This window comes from Sus scrofa, chromosome X (assembly GCF_054392235.1).
Source record: "Sus scrofa isolate SSC_HxYL_T2T_F1_AM1 chromosome X, Sscrofa_HxYL_maternal_Yorkshire_Landrace_v2.0, whole genome shotgun sequence".
Lineage (NCBI taxonomy): Eukaryota > Metazoa > Chordata > Mammalia > Artiodactyla > Suidae > Sus > Sus scrofa.
The window spans coordinates 101790546-101813932 of NC_139401.1; the positions used below are offsets into that span (position 1 = coordinate 101790546).

Genomic DNA, 23387 nt, shown 5'->3' on the forward strand with positions numbered 1-23387 from the left:
AAGAAAAATTGCCAAATCTTGGTCCATATGAATGCTGCTTCCTGGAGTTATGCAACTATGGTTGACCTAATTGTTTAAATATCTGTAAATGAGGGAGAAAGCACTGATTTGATAAGAATTAAACTCTTCTTTTATTAATTTATCACTATAGTTAGAAAGTAGTCAGAGTGGCAAAGATAATATTTCCAATTTTAGTACCATCATTATCATATTAATATATGGTAACTAAGTCCTTTCAAATAGTAGCATAAGTTTAGCCTAGGAGAAATAGGATTTGATGTATTGATTTATATAATTTCTTCTCATTTAAGTGCTTTTCAGTTCAAAAATCATGTAAGCAACACCTCTGAGCATCATGAAATATATGTGTGCTGTGAGGTAAGAAATGAGCAAGACAAGGTCCTTTCCCTCAAGAAACTCACAACCTACTTGGGGGGTAGGGGGAGAAGATGATATACCAGAGAAAAAGCCAACATAATTAAGATACAGAGTGATAAGATATATAAAAGGGAGCCAACGAGGCTATAGGAACATCAGGGCTATGTTTTCCTTCATTTATTAGCTTGTGTGATGATATGCAGGAGAAGAAAAAGTTTCCCTCAACTCTCATAGGGTCTCTGGCTGGATCTGAAAATTAAACTGACAAAGACAGATTAACAGGGAAAAAGCATACAAGTTTAATTAAATTTTTACATTTAATGAAGAAAATAAAGACTTGAAGAAGTGACCAGAGCAGAAAGGCTTTATACCTTTCAGACAAATAATAAATTTGTGAAGAATTGACAAAAGGATTTGGGCAAAGGTAGTTAACGTTGAAGCAGTAAATGGGACGATAAGGGTTAGTTTAACAAGGTTTGTTTATGCAGATTTCTCTGGTGCCATCTCTGGGAAGATTAGAATCTGTCTTCAGTAAAAGGAGAATTTATTTCCTGTACTTAGGCAGAAAAGAGGAGCTTTTTTAGAGTTTACTGCTTCTTAAATGCCTTCAGCTCAAAATAATTTTTATGTTCAAGAGATATATTTTAGAGTGGTAGTTAAGTGGTTTCCTTCAACATTCTGTCATCCCCTGAGTGCTGTCACAGCTTGCACTAGAATGGCTCATTTAAGGTATGCATTGTATGAATTAATAGAAGCTTAAAAGTATTATCCACTCTTGGCACTTTTGAATTTCGGAGTTTTTAGTTATACTACACCAGAATGTCTGACCTGAATGGATAAAGAAAATGTGGGATCTATATGTATATATCCCGTGGATTACTATTCAGTAATTAAAAAGAAGGAAAATGTTCCATCCATGATAGCATGGATGGACCTTAAGGGCCTTAATTATCCTAAGTGAAATAAGTCAGACAGAGGAAGACAAATACTGCATGATCACATTTTTATGTTGAATCAAAAAAAATATCTCATAGAAAAAGATATCAGATTTGCAATTACAGAGGTAGGGGTAGAGGGTTTGGATAAAGGCGGTCAAAGGGTACATGATGACTACAATTAACACTGTCTATGGTACATTCGGAAGTTGTTAAGAGAGTAAGTCAATTCTCATCACAAGAAAAAAATTTCTGTAACTATATGAGATGATGGATGTTAACTAAACTTATTGTGGTAATCATTTAACAATATTTAACAATATATGCATGTCAAGTCATTGTGATATATACCCTAAACTTATACAGTGCTATATTACAATTATATCTCAATAAGACTTAAAGAACAGAGAAACAAAGTGAAATGTCTGACCAACACACCATCATATATATGTTTTCTTTCCTTCCCCCAAATACTTCTGCTGATTTCTGTATCTCAGTTAATGACCTCGTCATTCTCTTAACCACAGGGGCTCAAAAGTTTGGGCTTATATTTAATTCTTTGAAGCAATATGGTTGAATAGTTAGGATTTTGTAGCCATATTGACTGGGTTTAAAATCCCAACTCTCTGACCTTTGGCATGGTGCTTATACTCTCAGTATTTCAGTTTCTTCACCTGTAGAACATCTAGCTCATAAGGTTTCTGTGAGGAATTAATGACAATATATCCAAAATACTCAGAATATGCCTGGCACATAATAATCTCTAAATACATGATTGTTATAAGTATCATTCCTCCTCCCTTTGCTCCCTACTACATTTATTAGTTTTTGAGCCATGCATATTCTTTCTCTACCATGCCTCTCCAATTCAACCTCTTTACTCCATTCTCACAGATACCATGCTTTTACTACTTTTCCTCTGTAGTATTCTTTCCCCTATTCAATTCATTCTACATTCCAAAGTTCCAGTGATGTAAAACCTCCCTTCTCCTCATATATACAACAGTGATTTTCCGACTGCAGACTATGGACCCTGGGGACCCTATGAGTTTACTGGGTTTCTGAAATCCAATACATATAAATGTTTTCTCAATCAATAAAATCTACTAAAAATATAAGATGTGATTACCTTCCAGGGGCAGAAATCTGTTAGCCTTTAGTCTGCATTAGGCAAGTAGAAAGTCTCCAAACCAAAGGCTTGACACTACACCCCATTTAGCTTTGAGTTCTGGTATTCCTGATGGTAAAGGCCATGGGCTTCTCTAGATATTTTTGCCCTACTCATATAAGAATGAGGTGTGTATTCGAAGTATTTTAGTCCATCACATATTTTCAATACTTTTAATGTCATTTGTCAGTAATGAAAACTCATTTCTAATGTTCATTGTGGTAATTAACAAGCCACAAAGTTCACCAATAAAAACCAACTTCTGACATTCACAATGTGAACTAATAAAGCACATGATATTGTTATAGATAGTGTAGCTATAAATAATGAAAGCACTTATAGTAGCCACTTCATGGGTAGATGCCTCTTAATTAAAATAACAGTTGGCTGTCTGGAATGTGAACTCCTAAGCATGAAGCCATTGAGCAGGACCCCGTGGATCTCTCCCAGGCGTGCCTTTCCAGGTCCTCTGTTTATGTTTGTAGGAAAAAGGCTTTCAGCCTTCTAGACCTTCCCTGAGTTCCAAAGGGCATATTCAGACATTTACTAATTGGAGTGAGGGAATGCAGAAACAAAGGAAAGGCAGTCAAGAAACAATAGTGCAGCAAAGGAACAGGGTCCAGTTTCCTCCTCGAGGAATATACATAACAATCTGGTACACATCTCTGAGGTCTTCTATAGGAACTAAGTCCCCCACCCAGGTGGATGATGGCACCTTCAAGCTGAGCAAAAGCACATGGACCCCAGACTGGTTGGAACCAGAGGCTGATGACTGAGATTCCTAGAACACCACCCTGTGACCTCACCACCAACTAATCAGAAGAAAGTCCCACACACTGCAGCCCTCTCCCCAGATTTGCCTTTAAAAACTCTTCACTGAAACCCATCAGGGAGTTCAGGTCACTTGAGCACAAGCTGCCCATTCTCCTTGCATGGCCCTTGCAATAAACCTTTCTTCTCTAACTCCTGACATTTCAGTTTGGCATCTTTGTGCATCAGGCACACAAACTTGGGTTTGACAGGAGCTCCCATCATGGCTCAGTGGTAATGAACCTGACTAGTATCCATGAGGATGCAGGTTTGATCCCTGGCCTCGCTCAGTGGTTAAGGATCCGGCATTGCTGTGAGCTGTGGTGTAGGTCGCAGACATGGTGCGGATCCCACATGGGTGTGGCTGTGGTCTAGGCAGGCAGCTGTAGCTCTGATTTGACCCCTAGTTTGGGAACTTCCATATGCTGCAGGTGTGGCCCTAAAAGGCAAAAAAAAAAAAAAAAAAAAAAAAAAAAACTTGGGTTCGACAACAAGTGAAATACTAGTTGAGCCTGGGTTGTAACTTCAGCTAATACAGATGCACAAACAATGTCACATTGTCTATGCTAATGTGTTTTAAATGATAAATAACCTAATACCTATGCTCTCATTTATGCTTATAACTATCCTTTTATTCTTCCCAGGTCATCTCAGAGGATATTTCCATAAAGTCTTTCTATAAAACCCCAGTGAGCTTCCATAGATCTTAAAACTTCTCATATGATACCCACCACATACTCTTACAGTCCCTTTCCTCTTGCTGATCCTCTGAGGCAGTAGAGGATAGCAGTTAAAAGCACATGAGCTCTGGAGTCACGCTGCCAGAATTTGAGTCCTGATTCCACCTGCGACCTTTGCAAGCCCTTACAAGTTGCTTAGCTCCTCTGTGTAATTTCCTCATTTGTAAAATGGGGATGTTCCAAATTATTCGTAATCTGCATTTGCTGTATTGACTGAGAATATTCAATTTTACCATGGGAAACAAGAAAAGTGGGAGAAAAAAAAAGTGGGAGAGATGAAATTCATATATATGTTAAGCAGAGACAAGTAGACTAGTAACCCATGAGACATTTTAGACATAAAATAGATATATCTGTGAAGAACGTAAATCAGAAGGGATAGAAGAACCAAGTAGGCACTAAATATTCATGAGGCACAAGAGATACCTGATATTCATGATATAGCAAATATACATCAAGCCCCTGAGGCACCAAATATTCATGGTACAGTAAATATATGAGGCACTCAGTATTCATGAGGACCTAAATCAGCCACCCATGAGTGTCGTGTGTTCTGGGCCCATGTATCCTCTGGCCAGAAAATGAAAAATAAAAATCCCTAGCTGCTCATTGGGCTATGGCAAGCTTCAGCTGTGGACAGGTGTACTTGTCCCTATAACTCTCCAATAAAGTATGTGTGTGTAATTGGCTTCAGGTTTCTTTCATCCACAAAGGCCCTTTGCTCAAACCTCATCTCTGGTCGTCCTAACCACACCGTCAGTGGAAAAGGCTAATGTGCACAAGAGAAACAGGACCCAGGTGTGGTTCAGCCTGCTGGCATCCTATCCTAAGTGTGTTAACATACTGAGTCTAATTTCCTACTGTAAATATTGAATTGATTTACTACATCATATGATTTGAGTAATCTGGGACTTATCTGAGTTTCTAGGAGCTCGCTCATTATTCCCCCCATGCTTTAGGGGTTTTTTTTAATAGCCTTATTGAGATATAGTTCACATATCTTACAATTCAGCCATATAAAATGTACAGTTCATTGTTTATTGGTATACTATGCTGTTTTTAATTGTAAAACATATATAAAACATAACTTTTGCCATTTTAACCGTTTTAATTGTACTATTTAGTGGCATTAATGACATTCATGTTATCCAACCATCACTACTTTGAAAACTTTTTAACCACACCCCAAAGAAACTCTATAACCATTAAGCAACAACTCATCATTCCTTCTGCCCCCAGTCACTATAACCTTTAATCTACTTTTTTTCTATGAATTTGCCTAATCTAGATATTTCATATAAATGGAAGCATACAACATTTGTCCTTTTGGGTCTGACTTCTTTCACTTAGCATAATGTTTTCAAGGTCCATGTTCTAGCATGTGTCAGTACTTCTTCTTTTTATGACTGAATAATACTCCATTGTATGTATATACCATATTCTATTTATTCATTCATTTGTTTACAGACACTTGGGTTGTTTAAATCTTTTGGGTATTGTAAATAATGCTACAGTGAACAATGGCATAGAAATATCTGTTTGAGTCTCTGCTTTCAATTCCTTTGGGTATATACCTAGGAGTGGAATTGCTGCGTTACAAAGTAATTCTATGTGTAGCTTTTAGAGGTACCACCACCAAACTGTTTCCCATAGCACTTGTGCCATTTTACATTCCTACCAGAAGTGCACTAAGGTTCCAATTTCTCCACATTCTTCTCAAAACTTATTTTCATTAAAAAATTATAGCATCCTGGAAGGTGTGAAGTGGTATCTCACTGTAGTTTTGGTTTTCATTTTTTGAATGCCCCCACTTTAGTTTTGCCTAAACATACCCCTGGAGCAGATGTGGAAAACACTCTTTTATATTTTATTTATTTATTTATTTATTTATTTATTTATTTTGGCCATGCCTGCAGCATGAGGAAACTCCTAGACCAGCGATCAAACCTGCACCATAGCAGTAACTAGAGCCACAGCAGTGATGACACTGGGTCATTAACCCACTGAGCCACCAGGGAACTCCTGGAAAACACTTTCTGTAAATGGACAGATAGTAAATATCTTAGACTTCACAAGACATAAAGTCTTTTTCACAATGATTAAATTCTGCTGTTGTAGAATCAAAGCAGCCATAGGTAAGATGTAGAAAGATGAGCATGTCTATGTTACAATAAAACTTTATTTACAGAAACAAATGCTGGGCCAGATTTAACCCATGGGCCAGTTTCCAGGCTCATTATGTAGAGTCATTGTGCCTGAATTTGTTTCACATGCAAAAACAGGAATATGAAGGATTCACATCTTTCTGTTTTTTCAAAAATATCCAAACAATATTTACTAAGTACCCATGATATGCCTGCATGTGCTAGGTGCCAAGTGCACAATAGTGAACAAGATGCAGTTCTTGCTCTCAAAGAGCACTTTGGGAAGTTCTGAGATACTTTCACCGAGATGGCTTTTTATTATTTTTCTGACACAACTGAACACTTGGCTCTGCTATAGAGATATTATGGTTTTATTACAACAGGGAACAAAATACCCCACAATTAAAGGTTTAAATTACCCTGGGAAAAGTCTTTGGCTCAATACATTTGCTCATTTATTTTGCTTTTTTTTAAAGCTCCCTTTAATTATTTAAGGGATCAAGAGATGCTCTAAGCCCATACAATTTCCTTGACTACTTTTACACATAAATGTTAAGTTTCATGTGTTAAAAATCATAAGTATGTTTTAGGATGTGAAGTTGATAACCTTTTAAAAAATTTTCCATGTTTAATCCTTTCTGTTATGCCTCTCATACTCAATGATATCACTGAAGTGAATAAGAACTGACTGTACAAAAGAAAATTGAAAGGGTGAAAAAGACAAAGATCAAGTCAAGTACAAATAGAGATAATCATGTTTTAAATCTTATAATTAATTTAACATGTACAGTCCACAAAAAGAAGCTGGCAGCAATATAATCTTCCTGGTTTAGATCAAGAGAATCCGGGGATTAGAAATGACATTTAATAGAATTATTATTATAAGCATAACTTATTAAGATGAATGAAATTCACATTTTATCTGAGTTTCTGAGCACATACTGAGCAATTACAAGAATGTTTAAATAAATAAATCATCAGAAGTCTTCTACCCAAGTTAATCCCCTTTAATTAGGTGAGAGCTTAATGGAAAAGATTAGTCTTTACAGAGCTATCAGTATTTGAAAACTAAAATCAATTTGACAAATGAAAGAGATTAAACTCAAGGCAGAGCATAGGGCAGGGTATAGCAATCAGGAGGTCTATTTGTACACTTGATCCTTTGACTAAACCCGGGAAAAAGTACTTTATATCCTCAATTCTAGATTGATGGCTGGATAGAGGAATATGTGATAAATAAATAAGCTAAATAAAATGTTAATTATAGAATATAGATTGTGAGAATATGGGTATTCACTGTAAAATTCTTTCTCCTTTTCTGTATTTTTAAACATTTTAGTAATAGAATATTGGAATAACAAAAATCCTCAGTTCTGTGTAATTAATGACAACAGGATTATAATTTAATTTCATTATAATTAATTAAAAGACAGTTGTGTGTGCGTGCATGTGTGTGTGTGCATGTTACCTGCAGTACCTGCAATACATTTTCCACAGATTCAAATTTAGTATGTTAGCCTGGAAGGGAGAGTAAAGATGTTATTGCTTCATCATCTCCATTTATACTCATTCCCCTGCTGTTGGGAGAGCAGCTATAAGAACAACTGGAAAAAACTGTGCTTTAAGCTCCATATCATCAATCTTTATGAAAATGATTCCAATGATATAGTTGTCAGGCCATCAACCCAGAACAATGGCTGAGTTCACCATCTATATGGATTACAGATGGACCATATTTCTTAGAAGAGAAAGAAAATGTTCCTGAAACAAATACTTTTTTTCCCCATTTTTGGCCATCCCATGGCATATGGAGCTTGCAGGCCAGGGATCAGATCCAAGCTGCAGTCATGACCTAAGCCACAACTGTGGCAAATACTGGATCCCCAACTCACTGTGCTGGGCTGGGGATTGAACCCCAAGTCCCAGCGCTCCCAAGATGCCACTGATCCTCTTGCCCCACAGTGGGAGCTCCCTAAAACAAATACTTTTATTTAGTGCCAACTTATTCAATTTTATGTTCATACCTTTATGAGAAAAGGGAGACTTTTTCTCAAAAAGGAAATAGTATTACTAATTCTTAATCACCAAAGGAATTAATATTCAGGGCCCTGCTTGGAAGCAGACTGGCTGAAAAGGAAGAAAAAGAATTTAATGAGGGAGTTCCCATCGTGGCTCAGTGGAAACAAATCTGACTAGTATCCAAGAGGACACAGGTTCGATCCCTGGCCTCGCTCAGTGGCTTAGGCCTCGCTCAGTGGGTTAAGGATCTGGCATTGCTGTGAGCTGTGGTGTAGGTCACAGACGAGGCTCAGATCTGGTGTTGCTGTGACTGTGGTGTATCCAGTGGCTACAGCTCCAATTGGACCCCTAGCTTGGGAACCTCTATATGCCGCAGGTGTGGCCCTAAAAAGACAATTTTTTTAAAAAAAATTTAATGTGTGCTAGATGAAAGAGGCAAACCATGAGATGTAGTCAGGTATGAAAGTTCTGTGAGGCAGAGACTTTTTGGCTATTTCTGTTCACTACTATATCCCCAGAGCCTAGCACAGAGTAAGGACTCACTAAACAGTGACGAATGAGTTCTGTCCAATTGATGAGATTGTAAACCCATTTAGGGCACAGACCATGGCTTGTCAACGGTCATATTAAAAAGAACCAGGAAGTCTAACCCCAAACTAAATCACCACAGGTTAAAATTAGTATACCAGTGGGATGCAGTGTTTCTTACCATACATGTGCTATGACCCCTCTTTCTCAGCTTGTTCATTTAGTAACTTTAATAGCTTACCACTTGGCATGAGATTAGGTGTGTATTTTGAAAGGGGAAGAAAGAGAAATTTTATTTTCAGGTATTTGGAGGACTAATATTTCCTAGTTGTAATTTTAGGGCATTTAGGCAGTCTTATATATATTCTAATTGATGATTTTCTGAAAAAATTGCCTACCTTTATGTTGCTATGACTTTTGGATGACTTGGATGCTCTTATGAATCAAGAAGTATCAATGATTACTATTCTTGAAAAAGAAAAGAGAACTGATAAATTTGCAAATTTTCACTCTTTGCGATAGAGCTGGTAATTGATTATTTATTCATTAGATCATTTGACAGGTATTTAATGAATGGCTATAATGCTTCAGGCATTGAGCTAGGCCCTAAGGATATAAAAATAGTGAGAGTGGATCAATCTCCTAAAGGAGCTCATAACCCAGTAGGAAAGGGAGAGATAAGAATATCAACCATCAGAGTGCAGTGTAATAGAAAAGTGCCCTAAAAATAATGGAGAAATGGTGAACTTGACCACCTTCCCAGTTTAATTAACAAGTTTAACCAACAGTAAAATCATTTTTAAACCACAATAGAATCATTTTCATATGGGAACCATTTTGAAAAACTATAAACCAGCTACAGTATTTCATTTAAAAAAGTAAGATAGGTTTTATATGATTATTTGGTTAGTTTGTTAGCTCACAGGATCTTTAAAAAGAAAAATATGAACAATGAATTATCATAGGGGAAGTATGAGCTTTAATAAACACCATAATTTTCAAATAACTTTCTTGAGATGTAATTCACATATCAAGTTCACCTTTTAAAGTGTATAATTCAATGTTTTTTAATATATTTGATAATTTGTACAACCATCACCACTATCTAATTCCAGAATTCAACCTTCCTGAAATCCCATTCTCCTTAGCAATCATTCCCCATTTCTCTTCAAAAGACCCCTCCCAGCCTTAAACAAGTACTAATCTACTTTCTGTCTCTGTGGATTTTCTTATTCAGGATATTTCCTATCAGTTAAATCACATATATCATCTTTTGTTTTTGGCTTCCTTCACTTAGAGTAATGTCTTTAAGGTCCATTCATATCTAGAATGTATCAGTAGTTCACTATTTTTCATAGCTAAATAATATTCCAATGCACATGCACACACATGCACGCACACACACATACCACATTTTTTCAGCAACTTATCAACATGAATGATGCCGCCACGAACATTTACGTACGAATTTTTGTGTGGACATACATTTTCAGTTCTTGGGGATATACCACAGAGTACAATTGCTGGATTATATAGTAACTTTATATCTAACTTTTTGAGGAGTTGCCATATTATTTTCTATAATGGCTGTACCATTTTACATTTCTACCAGCAGTATTCCAAGGTTCTAATTTCTCCACCATCTTACCAACACTTGTTTTTACATTATAGCAATCCTTGTTCCTATGAAGCTATAATTCACTGTGTTTTTTTCTTTTTAATTTTATTGGAATATAGCTGACTTACAATGTTGTATTAGTTTCAGGTATATGACAAAGTGAATCAGTTATATATATATCCATTCTTTTTTCCCAAATAGATTTTTACGAACTATTGAGTAGACTTTCCTATGCTATACAGTAGGTTCTTGTTAATTACACAGTAGTGTGTGTAAAAACTGATGGTTAGATTCCACCTAGTAGGTGGCAATGCCTTAACCATATGTATGTTGTCAAGGCCTGAGGACCTCTTCTATCTTTGTCAAGGGGAATGCTAACCTTCTCTCCTTTCATACAACACTCACTGTGGTTTTGATCTATATTTACTTAATGATAGCGAACATCTTTTTTTTTTATGACCTCACCTGTGGCATATGTAAGTTCTTGGGCCAGGGACTGAATCTGAACCATAGCTGTGGCAATGCCGGATCCTTTAATCTGCCATTTGTGGTTATTTAATTGGTCATTTGTATATCTTCTTTGCAAAAATGTCTTTTTATATCCTTTGCCCATTTTCAATTGGATAATTTTTCTTTTTATTATTGAGTTGTAAGAGTACTAAAGAACTCCTGTATATTCTAGGTACAAGCACCTTATTGTACATGTAATTTGAAAATGTTTTCTCCCATTCTATGGGTTGTCTTTTCACTTATTTGATGGTATCATTTGTAACACAAAAGTTTCCAATTTTGTCTAAATTCAGTCTAATTTATCTGTTTTCCTTTTGTCACTTTATGCTTTTTTGGTGTCATAACTAAGAAATCATTGCTTTAATCCAAGGTAACAGCATAACTTTTAAAGAACACATCAAATATAACCAAGTACTCAAAACAATGGTACTTTTATGACTACGTATGGTTAAATCATTAAATCATATTTATTGAGCATTTTAATCTTTTTCAAAGCACTTTTTATTTTACCTGGAGACTCAACCTAGCATTTAATTCAATAAGATATCAGAGAGCTAATATATATCAGGCACTCTGATCCCCAGGACTCAAGGATGATTAAAACGGTATCCCTGACACATTCAGTACTTAACCTACAACATATTGTATGTATTAGAAAGAAGCAATATACAGGATGCTATCAGAACACTGAGGAAATAATTCTATTTGCAGTGGTATTGGGAGTCAGGGAAGTTTCCCTAAAAGAGTTCAGCCAACTCAACAAATATGTATTAAGTATTGATTCTATGGCAAATATAGTGCTAGAATCCAGAATGTAATAGCAAACAATTCTGACATGGTTGTGGCTTTCTGGGAACTGATAGTCTAGAGCAGATATGGCCTGTGAACTAAGAATGATTTTTACATTTTTAAAGGCTTGTGAGTTCCCAATGTGGCTCAGCAGGTTAAGAACCCGACTTGTATCCATGAGGTTACAGGTTTGATCCCTGGGCTTGCTCAGTGTGTTAAGGATCTGGTGTTGCCACAAGCTGCAGCTCGGACCTGGAGTTGCTGTAGCTGTGGCGTTGGCCGGCAGCTGCAGCTCCTATTCGACCTCTAGCTTGGGAAACTTCCATATGCCGCAGATGTGGCCCTAAAAAGACAAAAAATATATATAAAATAAAGGCTTGTAGCACAAACGAGAATATACAATGAAAAAAGATATGCCTACAAGGCCTAAAATATTTACTATCTGGTCCTTTACAGGAAAAGTTTGCCATTCCTTGGTCTAGAGCTATAATTCTCAACTTTGGCTGAGCACTGGAATCACTTTGGGAGGCTTTAAGAAATTACAGATGCATGGGTCCCAAGCCGAGATTCTGACTTAACTGATATGTCGTATGGCCAGAGCTGCAGGATTTTTAAAAACTTCCCAGTTGACTAATGTGAAGGCAAAACTGAGAAACACTGTTCTAGGCGGTGCTGTCAAATAGAGCTTTCTGCAATGATCAAGATATTCTATGGTGTTGGTCCTCCCTCTCCACAGATATGGAGACCTTGGATAGAGGAGGCTGACAGTACTATCTCATTTTATAAAAGGGACTTGAGTATTTACAGATTTGGGTATCCACAGGGATCCTGGAGCCAATCTCTCGTGACTATAAGGGATGACTAGTGGTATGTGGCTACTGAGCATTTGAAATTCAGCTGCAGTTGTTGGCTAAGGGACTGAATTTTTAATTTTATTTAATATAAATCAATTTAAATTCAAAATAGCCACATGTGGCTATTGACTACTGTATTGGACCTGGCAGCCCTAGAGGGAAGGCTGATGTGAAACAAAGATCAAATAATAACCACATTAGATACCGTTTACTGAGAGGTTGTATTGCTAGGTACTGTTCTAAGTGCTTTACATATAACAGTTTCTTCAATCCTCATGACAACTCTATGGGCTAGGTACAATTATCTTCTGCATTATCCAAATAAAAAAACTAAGAAATAGAGAGTTTTAAAAGAGAGGTTAAGTAATTTGCTCAATGGCATTCCTGCTGTGGTGCAGTGGGTTAGTGATTCGGCTTGTCTCTGTGGCATTGCTGGTTCGATCCCTGGCCCAGCGCAGTGGATTAAGGATCCGGTGTTGCTGCATCTCTGGCTCAGATTCGGTCCTCAGCCCAGGAACTTCTGTGTGCCATGGGTGTGCCCAAGAGAGGAAAAGAAAATTTAAAAAATAATTTGCTCAAGGTCACACAGTTACTAAGTGGCAGAGATAACATCAGGACTCAAGTTATTTGGCTCCAAAACCCATGCTCTTAATAATTCACAAACCTATCAATTAGTTAAATAATAAGGGCACAAAGCAAAACTGTCACAGCTGGAGGACGGCATGTCTAAGACCCACGGTGGACCCTGTTAAATTTATCCACTATCTTTGACAATAACGAAGGGGAAACTAAATAGCAGTAGCTTTTTCAAATGACTTACATTTACTATGGAATTACTAAACTTAACAAAAGATTTTCCAATACAAATTCCAATCTAAATCAATCTTCCTATTAATATACATCACAATCGGGTATATATATCTTAGGGGTAGAGGAAAAAGGCCACAGTAAATTAACCTTTAGGGGGGTACCTGCAATGGTCGATTAGTTGCTTTGCAGGTATGAGTGGCTCTTCTTCTCTGATGATTATTTAAGTCATTACTGTGGATGAGCTCTGGTACAAAGGCTCTTTTCAAAGAAAAGTGTCTTCAGGCAGACTATAAAAATAGGCAAGAAATATCAAATATTGGAGAGGATGTGGAGAAAAGGGATGTTAGGGGAGAAGAAATTTTTCTCTACCCTTCTAGGTTCTTCTGGCTGGTATAAGAATTAAATTCACATGAGACAGGTTAATAAGAGAAAATCTAACAAAGTTCAGTAACAGTTATACATGGGAGAGACCCAAGAGAACTGAGTAACTTGTTAAATGGCTGAAACCCTTACCAATCTTTAGCCAGAAGAGGATATTGGGGGTGGGGTTTAAGATTTCAAAGGGGAGGAAGGCAATTCACATGGAGATGGAAAAGCAAATGTATGGCAAACAAATGTTTGCTGGACTATACAGAGACAGTGGGAGACAGAGAGGAATTTTAACAAACAGACTTTGCAGGGTTCCTCCCTGTCTACACACCTAGTTCTACTATAGTTGTCTATGGCGAGGGCTGCTTTCCTGGAACAGGTCCTCTGTCTGCATTCTTTAGGCATTTAGGGGGAAGGTCAAAGGTTCTTCCTGAGTCTTTGGGGCCTTGATTGTTTTCATCCTGAAATACTCTGCACGCCAAAGAGACATTTTGGTGTGGCATGTTTTGCTCCCCTATAGGGAACCTTCATATACTGTTGGTGGGAATGCAACTTGATGCAGCCACTACAGAAAATAGAGAGTCCTCAAAAAAAAAAAAATAAGACTAGAATTACCATACCATCCAGCTATTCCACTTCTGGGTATTTCTCCAAGGAATACAAAAACACTAATTTGAAGAGATAGGCACCCCTATATTCATCACAACATTATTTACAATAGCCAAGATAGAGAAATTACCCAAGTGCCCATTGACAGGTGAATGGGTAAAGAAGATGGGGTATATATGTACAATGGAGTACTATTCAGCCATTAAAAAAGAAGAAATCTCACCATTTGGGACAACATGATTTGACCCTAAGGATATTTTGCTAAGTGAAATAAGTCAGATGGAGAAAGATAAATATGATACAATTTCACTCGTGTAAAATACAAAAAAAAATTAACAAAAAACATTAAAAAGCCAAACCAAACAAAAACAAATGCATAGATAAAGAGAACAGAGCAGTGGTTACCAGAGGGAAAAGGAGGAAGGTGAAATGAGTAAAGGGGGTCAACTTTATCGTGACAGATAGAAACTAAACTTTTGGTGTTGAGCATGCTATAGTGTATGCAGAAATTGAAATATAATGTTGTACACATGAAACATATATAGTGTTACCAAAAAAAAAGTCTACAGCCAAAGACAAGATTCAAGACTTAGAAGACTAGAGGGGCTGCATATAGTCCTGCAGTGGGAACAAGAACCATAAGGCTATGCACCCTCAGGGTTCTTATACCTATAAAACCTTAATATATTTGTCTCAGGATGCTGATTGAGAGCACAACTAGCTCTGTTATTCCCATACTTCTTGCATAGGTTTTACATACATACGAACCACGCAAACTTCTTACGCTAATCTTACATGCTCCTCTGGCTGCAGGTTTTACAAATAGGTAAATTAGGAAACCCTGATTATATATAATGACCCTTGCTAGGATCTTGGAAACTCTTATGTGTTGGTACTGATGAGAGATATATTATCTCTCTCGTCTCTCTCTGTCTCCATCCCTGTCTCTGTCTCTCTCTCTCTTTCACACACACACACACACACACACACACACACACACACACACTATAATTACCAAGGGAGTATAGGGTTCAGAAAATTAGGTAGTTGATATATAGGAAATAAAGTATGTGATAGTTCCAGCACAAATGAGTTTTTGATTGAGAATCATATCCATTCCAGTTAGAAAAATAAAACTAGAATAAACCACAGCCCAAAATATAAGTGAAGACCACTGTGTAAACAAGAGTAATTTAGAGATCTTCAAAACCAGCATCAATGATGTAAAGAGCAAAAAGGAGCCTTTGGGAATTTCAGCATAATTAATGAAGAGCTATATTCAAAGCATTTTGGATAACTGTGCCTCTGGGGGTCAGTTCTTATACAATGCTTTAGTCTAGCGACAAATTCTGCTATTGCTTTTTGCTCTGAATAAGTATAAATAGTAGTTAGCTGCCACACCTAAAAAATAAACCACTGGCACACTCCATCTAGAGCTTGTTATGATTCTTCCCCACAATTAGCAGCAGGATTTACTTTTACAAAAACAACATCTATAGACAGTCTAGTAAGGAATCTCAAAAACTGAGAGAAGTGCACAAGAAACATCAATTAATATTTGAACAACAGACATCATGTAAGAAACCAGAATTAATAAACAGAAAAACTAACACTGGAAGAAACAGGATAAATAATAGCAAATAAAACAGATTTTAAAAATAACTATAAGTAATGTTTTCAGAAGAATAAGAAAAGCTATCAAACCCATAAACAAGAAAATGCTGATGTAAAACAAAACCAATAATAAATACTGGAAACTACATAAATAAAGGGAATCAAAATAAAGAATGCAATGGATATCTGTAATATCATTGAGGAACAGCAGAAGAGAAAAAAATGTTGTAACATCAAACTAAAAAATTCTCAGAGAACATTGCAAAATGAAAACGAAATACAACTTTTGATAAAACAATAATATGCATAGAGATTAGACCCAGGAGTTCAACATCCATGCAGCAGGAATTCCAAAAGAACAGAAGGTACAGAGAAGAGGAAGTTAATAAGTCAATAACAGAAGATAATTCCCCCCAAATGATAAAAGATGGAAAGAGAAGTACTAAACAAGGTAAATAAAGAAGACATATATAAAATGCATTGTGGTGACATTTCTGAACACCAAGAATTAAAATAAGGATTTTTAGGAGTTCCTGTGTGGCTCAGGGGGTTAAGAACCTGACAAGTGTCCGTGAGGATGTGGCTTCAATCCTTGGCCTCACTCAGTGAGTTAAGGATTCAGCATTGCCACAAGCTGTAGTATAAGTCGCAGATGTGGCTGGGATCTGGTGCTGTGGCATAAGCCAGCAGCTGCAGCTCTGACTTGACCTAGCCTGGGAAATTCCATATGCCAAAAGTGCAGCCAGTTAAAAAAAAAAAAAAAAGATTTAAAAGAAATCCCAAAAGCTTCCATGAAAAAGAAAAAAATCAACAAAAATGAGTCTAGTTTGTAGTTAAATCTAAATAAATGTAGATACATAAGGTCAAAATATTTTTTTATAATTATTTAGAACTAAAATCTCAGGACATCTCAACTTAGGATACAACAGGAAAGAAATTGTAAAGTTGCAAAGGTTGTTGTTGGATAAAGGGAAATAAAGAGATTCTAATGAAATTTAGATTTTGATTTACAAAAAAGAACATTAATGTGTATGTATTGAGAAACAACCAGAACAATAGAAAGAATACATTCACCTTTGAAACTACAAGAAAAAAAATAAATCAAATCATCAATACAGCTAACAGTATGAAAATAAAAATGAAATAAGAAAAATGACAAATTGGAGTTCCTGTCGTGGCGCAGCGGAAATGAATCCAACTAGGAACCATGCATGAGGTTGTGGTTTTCATCCCTGGCCTCGCTCAGTGGGTTAAGGATCCAGCGTTGCCGTGAGCTGTGGTGTAGGTCACAGATGCGGCTCAGATCTGGTGTTGCTGTGGCTGTGGTGTAGGCCAGCAGCTACAGCTCTGATTCAACCCCTAGCCTGGGAACCTCCATATGCCGCAGAGGCGGCCCGAAGAAGACAAAAGACAAAAAAAAAAAAAAAAAAAAAAGAAAAATGACAAATAGAAAACATAAAATAGGATAGCAGTATAAGGAAAAATGTACCAGTAATTACAATAAATATTAATAGTTTAAATTACTCTTTTGAGAGAAGACCCTGTGAATGAAAATTTTTTTAAAATTTTAATTATGAAATAATTTGAATATTATACAAAGTTCCAAAACTAGTTAATTCTGGTATAGCATTCACCCAGATTTCCCAAACGTTAACATTTAAACCACTTCTCCTGGAAATGTGTCAGAGTAAGCTGCAGACAGGATGCTCTTACACAGTCTTACAAAAGACCACCTTTTTGGGACAAACGGTGAAATTCGGATAAGGTCTGCATTGAGATAATAATATACCATTGATTGACAATTGTACTGTTGTTAAAAAGAGCAGTCTGTCTGTAACTTATCTTCCCCATGATTATTTTGAAACCTTCTTTACTTCCTAATACTACAAGATGTTCCAGAATCGGCTTATATTTTACCCGCCCTAGCACTGCAATCAGTAATTTCTTTAAGGAGCCCTTGTTCCTATATTGTAGAATCATATTTAGAAATCAAGATCTGGGATTCAAGGTGTGTTCATTGGTGCCAGAATGTCATTTGCTTTCGTCAGTGGACAAAACTAGGATATACATGGATGTATACATACACACATACACATACCCATATTTCTGTATCTATCCAATCTATCTTTCAAAAACTATGAGTTAACACCGATACCTCTAATTCAAATCTGACACTGCATGGTTTGTCCTAGGCGTCCCTCTTTCCTTATTTGTAGTTCCCTTCTCCAACAGTGAGAAATCTAGCTCTCATTATGGACAACATACTTACTTAGTTGCTCAATCTCAGAATACATATCTTAGTTGCAGAATTTCTAATTCATACCACCTGCAAAATCAAACCTATCAATAAGAATACAATATTTCTTTCCAATTCCATCTTTAGTCTTAATTTATGTTATAGCAACCTCCGTGTGTCATGGGTAAGCTCAAATGTTAGATTCAAATGTAGAAATTCATGATGATCATCTTTTTATATGAAAAAAAAAAGATTACTAAAACAGGTGAGGAAGTCTCAAGGCAAGGGGCAGGGAGAATGGTGCTCCGGGACAAAATCCAGAACTGAGAGAGAACAAATAGCAGTGTGCAGACATTTTGTAAAGAGAAAACTTGGAACATGTCGTGTTTGTCTTTGCAGCATCCTAATGAAGTACACAGAAGACATAATGATGTGACAGATAATTAAACTGTGGTCCTGTATGAAGCTGTGATATGTCCCAAATTACAGAGCTATTTAGTTGCAGGATGAGGACTAGGATCCAGGTTTCCTAACAGATTCTAGTCTTGTGTTCACTCATTCTAGCACTATGCCAAAATGAGCGATTAACACAGATTATTAATGGTACTAATGGCTCTTCTCACTATCTACCCGTGGAGGTTATTTTACCCAGGAGTTCCCACTGTGGCTCAGTGGTAACGAACCTGACTAGCATCCATGGGGATGCGGGTTCGATCCTTGGACTCGCTCAGTGGGTTCAGGATCTGGCTTTGCCATGAGCTGTGGTGTAGACTGTAGAAGTGGCTTGGATATGGCGTTGTTGTGGCTCTGGCGTAGGCCGGCAGTTTCAGCTCCGATTCAACACCTAGCCAGGGAACTTCCATATGCCACAGGTGCAGCCCTAAAAAGCCAAAAAAATAAAAGATTATTTTACCCAATGTAACACTGCATCATTAAAAATTAATTTTTTAAAAAGCTGAATGTAAAAAAGCTTATATCTTATCACACTCTAAAAATCAAAAAAAGTGCTGAAAATTCTCATAGAAAATGAAGATTCTAAGAGTGATGTTGAAATGGAGCGTATTAATTGTGACCGTAATATAACAAGACCATTTTAACAAATCAGAATGTACATTCATCTGAGTATTCTCCTGAGAGAAAAATAACATTTATTCCACAAACACCACTATCACTTGCAAACCTTTTACTCTTTTTCAGAATTGCCCCTAAGCCAGTTTATGAGTCATAGAAGGAAAATTAAAAAGAAAATTTATAGTCGTACCACGTATTTAACTGATGGGAAATTTTTAATCAGTATGCAGCTAGTACTTGTGGTTATAAAAGCTATAGATATGGGAACTGATTCAATGAAAATGATTAAAGTGCACAATTAATTCTGAGTGAATTAGCAAATACCTAGTTTGGGTCGATGATAAATTGTGTTACAAGAAGTTGGCATAGAACCTTGCTGAGTAATGCACTTAAGTGAAACTTTACAGTACAATGGTGGTTGAAAAGGGCCACCGAGCTATACAAAAACCCTGCAGGCTGACCTTGTGAGATGAAAACTCCTGAAAGTGACCCTTAAAGCAAGTAGGCTAGGAATTATACCTGTATTTTGTTGAATTTTACAGATAGCATCATACCAGAGACCAGAGAACAATGAATGGAGTGTTGTACTTAATCAGCCTTAGATTGTGATCTTAATGTTCTCACTATGATGCCATTGGCCTTACCACCCACTGGGTGCAAAACATTTCTTGAGCTATAAAGGAGCAACCACCCTGGGTCTCTTTTGGCCATGATGAAAATGTTTTGGAATTAGATAGAAGTGATGGCTGCACAACACTGTGAATGTAGTAAATATCACTGAATCATACATTTTAAATGGTTAATCTTATGTGAATGTTGCCTGAATTTTAAAATACAAGCTACCATTTCTTGAACATTTGCTTCAGGCACTTTATGTGGCCTTCACATCTCACCCTCCCAACAACTCTGTGAGATAAACATTATTATCTCCATTTTCAGGATAAGCAATCTGAAGTTGAGTGGTTAAGTGTTTTGGCCAAAGTCGTTTAATACAGGAGATGGGGTTCAAACTATGTCTATCTGATTCCAAGATTTGAACGCTCAGGTTTGAACATTTATAGAAGTCCATAAGGGGGGGGGGTCAGTCACTTAGATGTAAATCCTTGAAGCAATTTAACTAACTGTAAGAAAGAAAGTTTCAACAGACATATCCTCTTTTTATAGTTAGGCACACTGGTTGGGGGCTGCAGTGACTAATGGCTTTATGGCTGCAACATCCTTGGCTTATTGAAGTGGCTAGTGACATTCTTTGCCCACAACCCAGGGTCATGGAAAAAAAGAACTATTGTGAGAACTCCTTAGGAGGAGGATTTAGTTACTTAAACTGGATTATAAAGTAGAAACTTAGTCATAAGAAACCAGGTAATAGCTCATTTATTAGACTAGAATATTAAGTCAGAAAGGGACCAGTAGGAAGGCTGACTTTTGTTGAACAACTGAGCTGTGAAGCCAGGGTTCTTTATGTGCCCCCTGCCTGACAGTCAGATGGCTCCTAGAGATGAGCAAGGCTGAGCCTGTGTGTCTTCGCCAAGTGGCAGAAGCTGTAGGAACTAAAACAGAACTGATCCTTATACCTTAGAAGCTCATGTCTAGGAGACACTTTCTTTAAATGACCAGTTCCTAAATTTCTCCTAGGGCAGAGAATCTACACCTGTGGCCCCCAACACTTTACTTCCTTCTCACTTTGTTCTCTCTGTGTATTTAATGTCTGATAAAATGGGACTATAATATCATGTGCTTCCTATATTGGTTCTGCCAACTTACATATATAATCTAACCCAAAAATATTCACTAAAATTGTGAATTCAAGGAACTGTTCTTCATTTCAACTCTGAATATATTTTCTTGAATAAATAGTACAGACATAAAGAATAGGCTGTATTCCTGTGTTTCCGGCGAGGCAACATGGTAGAACAGAAACTCCACAGGGCTTTGGAGACAGATGTGGATTCAAAATCAGCCTCTATTTGCCAGCTGTGTGACTTTGAGCAAGTTATGTATTCTCTCTGAGCCCTAGTTGCTTCCTCTATAAAATGTAGATACTATCTGCCTCAGGGTTATTATTATTATTATTATTATTTAGGGTCACTCTCATGGCATATTGAGGTTCCCAGGCTAGGGGTCTAATTGGAGCTACAGCTGCCAGCCTACACCACAGCCACAACAACGCAAGATCCGAGCCGTGTCTACGACCTACATACACCACAGCTCATGGCAACGCCAGATCCTTAACACACTGAGTGAGACCAGGGATCAAACCCGCAACCTACTGGTTCCAAGCCAGATTCATTCCGCTGCACCACGATGGGAACTCTAGGGTTATTATTATTTTTAAATGATATTATGTATCACTGTATATACAACAATGTCTAAGATATGTTCTCAATAAATGATAGTTTCTCTTCTCTTCCCTCTTATAACAATAATTAGAAAATGCCTGATTTTATGACAAGTACCGAAGAGGAAAACAGAGAGAAAATGGAGTAGGAGCAGACAATATTTCTGAGAAAGAGAAAAGCAGGTCCTGACATGCAGGAGCTGGCCCAGCATTCACAACTAGATCTTGGTATTCTCCTACAAAACATAAACTTTTACACATCATGAACGTCATATAAGACCACCTAAATATAATGTATCAACACTAACAAAACCAAACATTTTATAATAATGTTCGAACATAGACAAAATGTGAACATGGTCCAAGCCACCAAAATGACTAACTAGTCCCCTATTCTAGCTGATATTAGTGCCTGCTGCTTCTGTACCAATTACTGCTTTATCCTCCGGCTAGTCTTCCCTTCTTCTGGGTAAGATTTATTGAGATATCCAATCACGAAATTACCCCTGCTTCCTGATAGCATCTATATCCAGAGAAAAGAGCTCTTCCTTGAATCCTTCCCCAAATCACCTAACATGAACCCCAATCCTATATACTATGTTTTCTGCTCTCTTTTAATGAAGTGCCCCATGGATCCCCACGACATGCATTGTCCCTCCCTGCAACAAGCAACAAAACCAATTACAAGGGTGTCCCCAGTGGCCTTTGGCTGGAGGGCATTGACATAACTAATTATGCAGTATCAATTCCAAGGTCTGAATAAAACCAAAACCACCTCCATTTTGGTCTTTCAATATAAGTTCCTCTTCCTCAGCACACACTTTTTAAAACTACTTATTGAATGTAATCTAAATATGTTTAAGATATGTTATTTAATCTGTAGAGAAGGTACTCAAAAGCTTCCTTGAACTCTGCTGTAGCTTCCTAATTCTTTGCTTACATAAATAGACTGATGCCTGGGTTACTGATTAAGAAGGCGGCACAAGATGGGTAACTCCATACCTTAACAATTAGGTTTAAAGCCATAACTATTGTTTTCTCAATTTGAGCAGTAGTTTCTGATTAATAGCTCTTTTCCACAGTATTTGTATATATATATATATATATATTTTTTTTTTTGTCTTTTTGTCTTTTGAGGGCCGCACCCACAGCATATGGAGGTTCCCAGGGTAGGGGTCTAATCGGAGCTGTAGCCCCCGGCCTATGCCAAAGCCACAGCAATGCCAGATCTAAGCCACATCTGCGACCTACATCACAGCTCATGGCAACGATGCATCTTTAACCCACTGAGCGAGGCCAGGGACCGAATCCGCATCCTCATGGTTCCTAGTCGGATTTGTTTCCACTGAGCCACGATGGGAACTTCTCCACAGTATTTGTAATACATAAATCCCCTTTTTTCAGTTTGTCAAGAAATCTTTTGTGACACGTTCTATGCAAATGTCATTGTTAGTGTGAAAGTGTCATCATATCCACTACTTACTGAGACATGGAGGAAATTACACAATCAAAACAGATCTTTGCATACTGTCCAGGCAGGGAAAATTTCCCCTGCTACCCTTCTTGAGTTCTTGTGGCTGAACTAATAATAAAATTAACATGAGGCAGATTAACAGGAGAAAAAGAAACACATTTTAATCCATGCACGTGGAGGGTTCACGGAATTGAGACCTAAGAAGTGGCTAGAGCAGGCAGCTTTCATACTTTTCAGACAAAGAAAAAATAAATTTGTGAGAAATTGGCAAGACAGAGAAACAGGTTTTGGGTGCTCAATTAGTGCAGAATCTAAACAGAATTTGGGATTAGGGCAGTAGATTAAAGAAGTCTCCAGATTTGTTTATACAGGT

At 37.2% G+C, this 23387-nt stretch overlaps 1 protein-coding gene and 1 non-coding gene across 17 annotated transcripts in view; both read right to left on the reverse strand.

The window, feature by feature from the left end:
* Positions 1 to 23387, reverse strand: part of DCX (doublecortin) — a 327175-nt gene that overhangs the window by 251645 nt on the left and 52143 nt on the right. The window lies entirely within an intron of this gene.
* Positions 10615 to 10741, reverse strand: LOC146394747 (U6atac minor spliceosomal RNA). The gene has a single exon (XR_014835946.1). It is a non-coding gene; the product is annotated as a U6atac minor spliceosomal RNA (small nuclear RNA).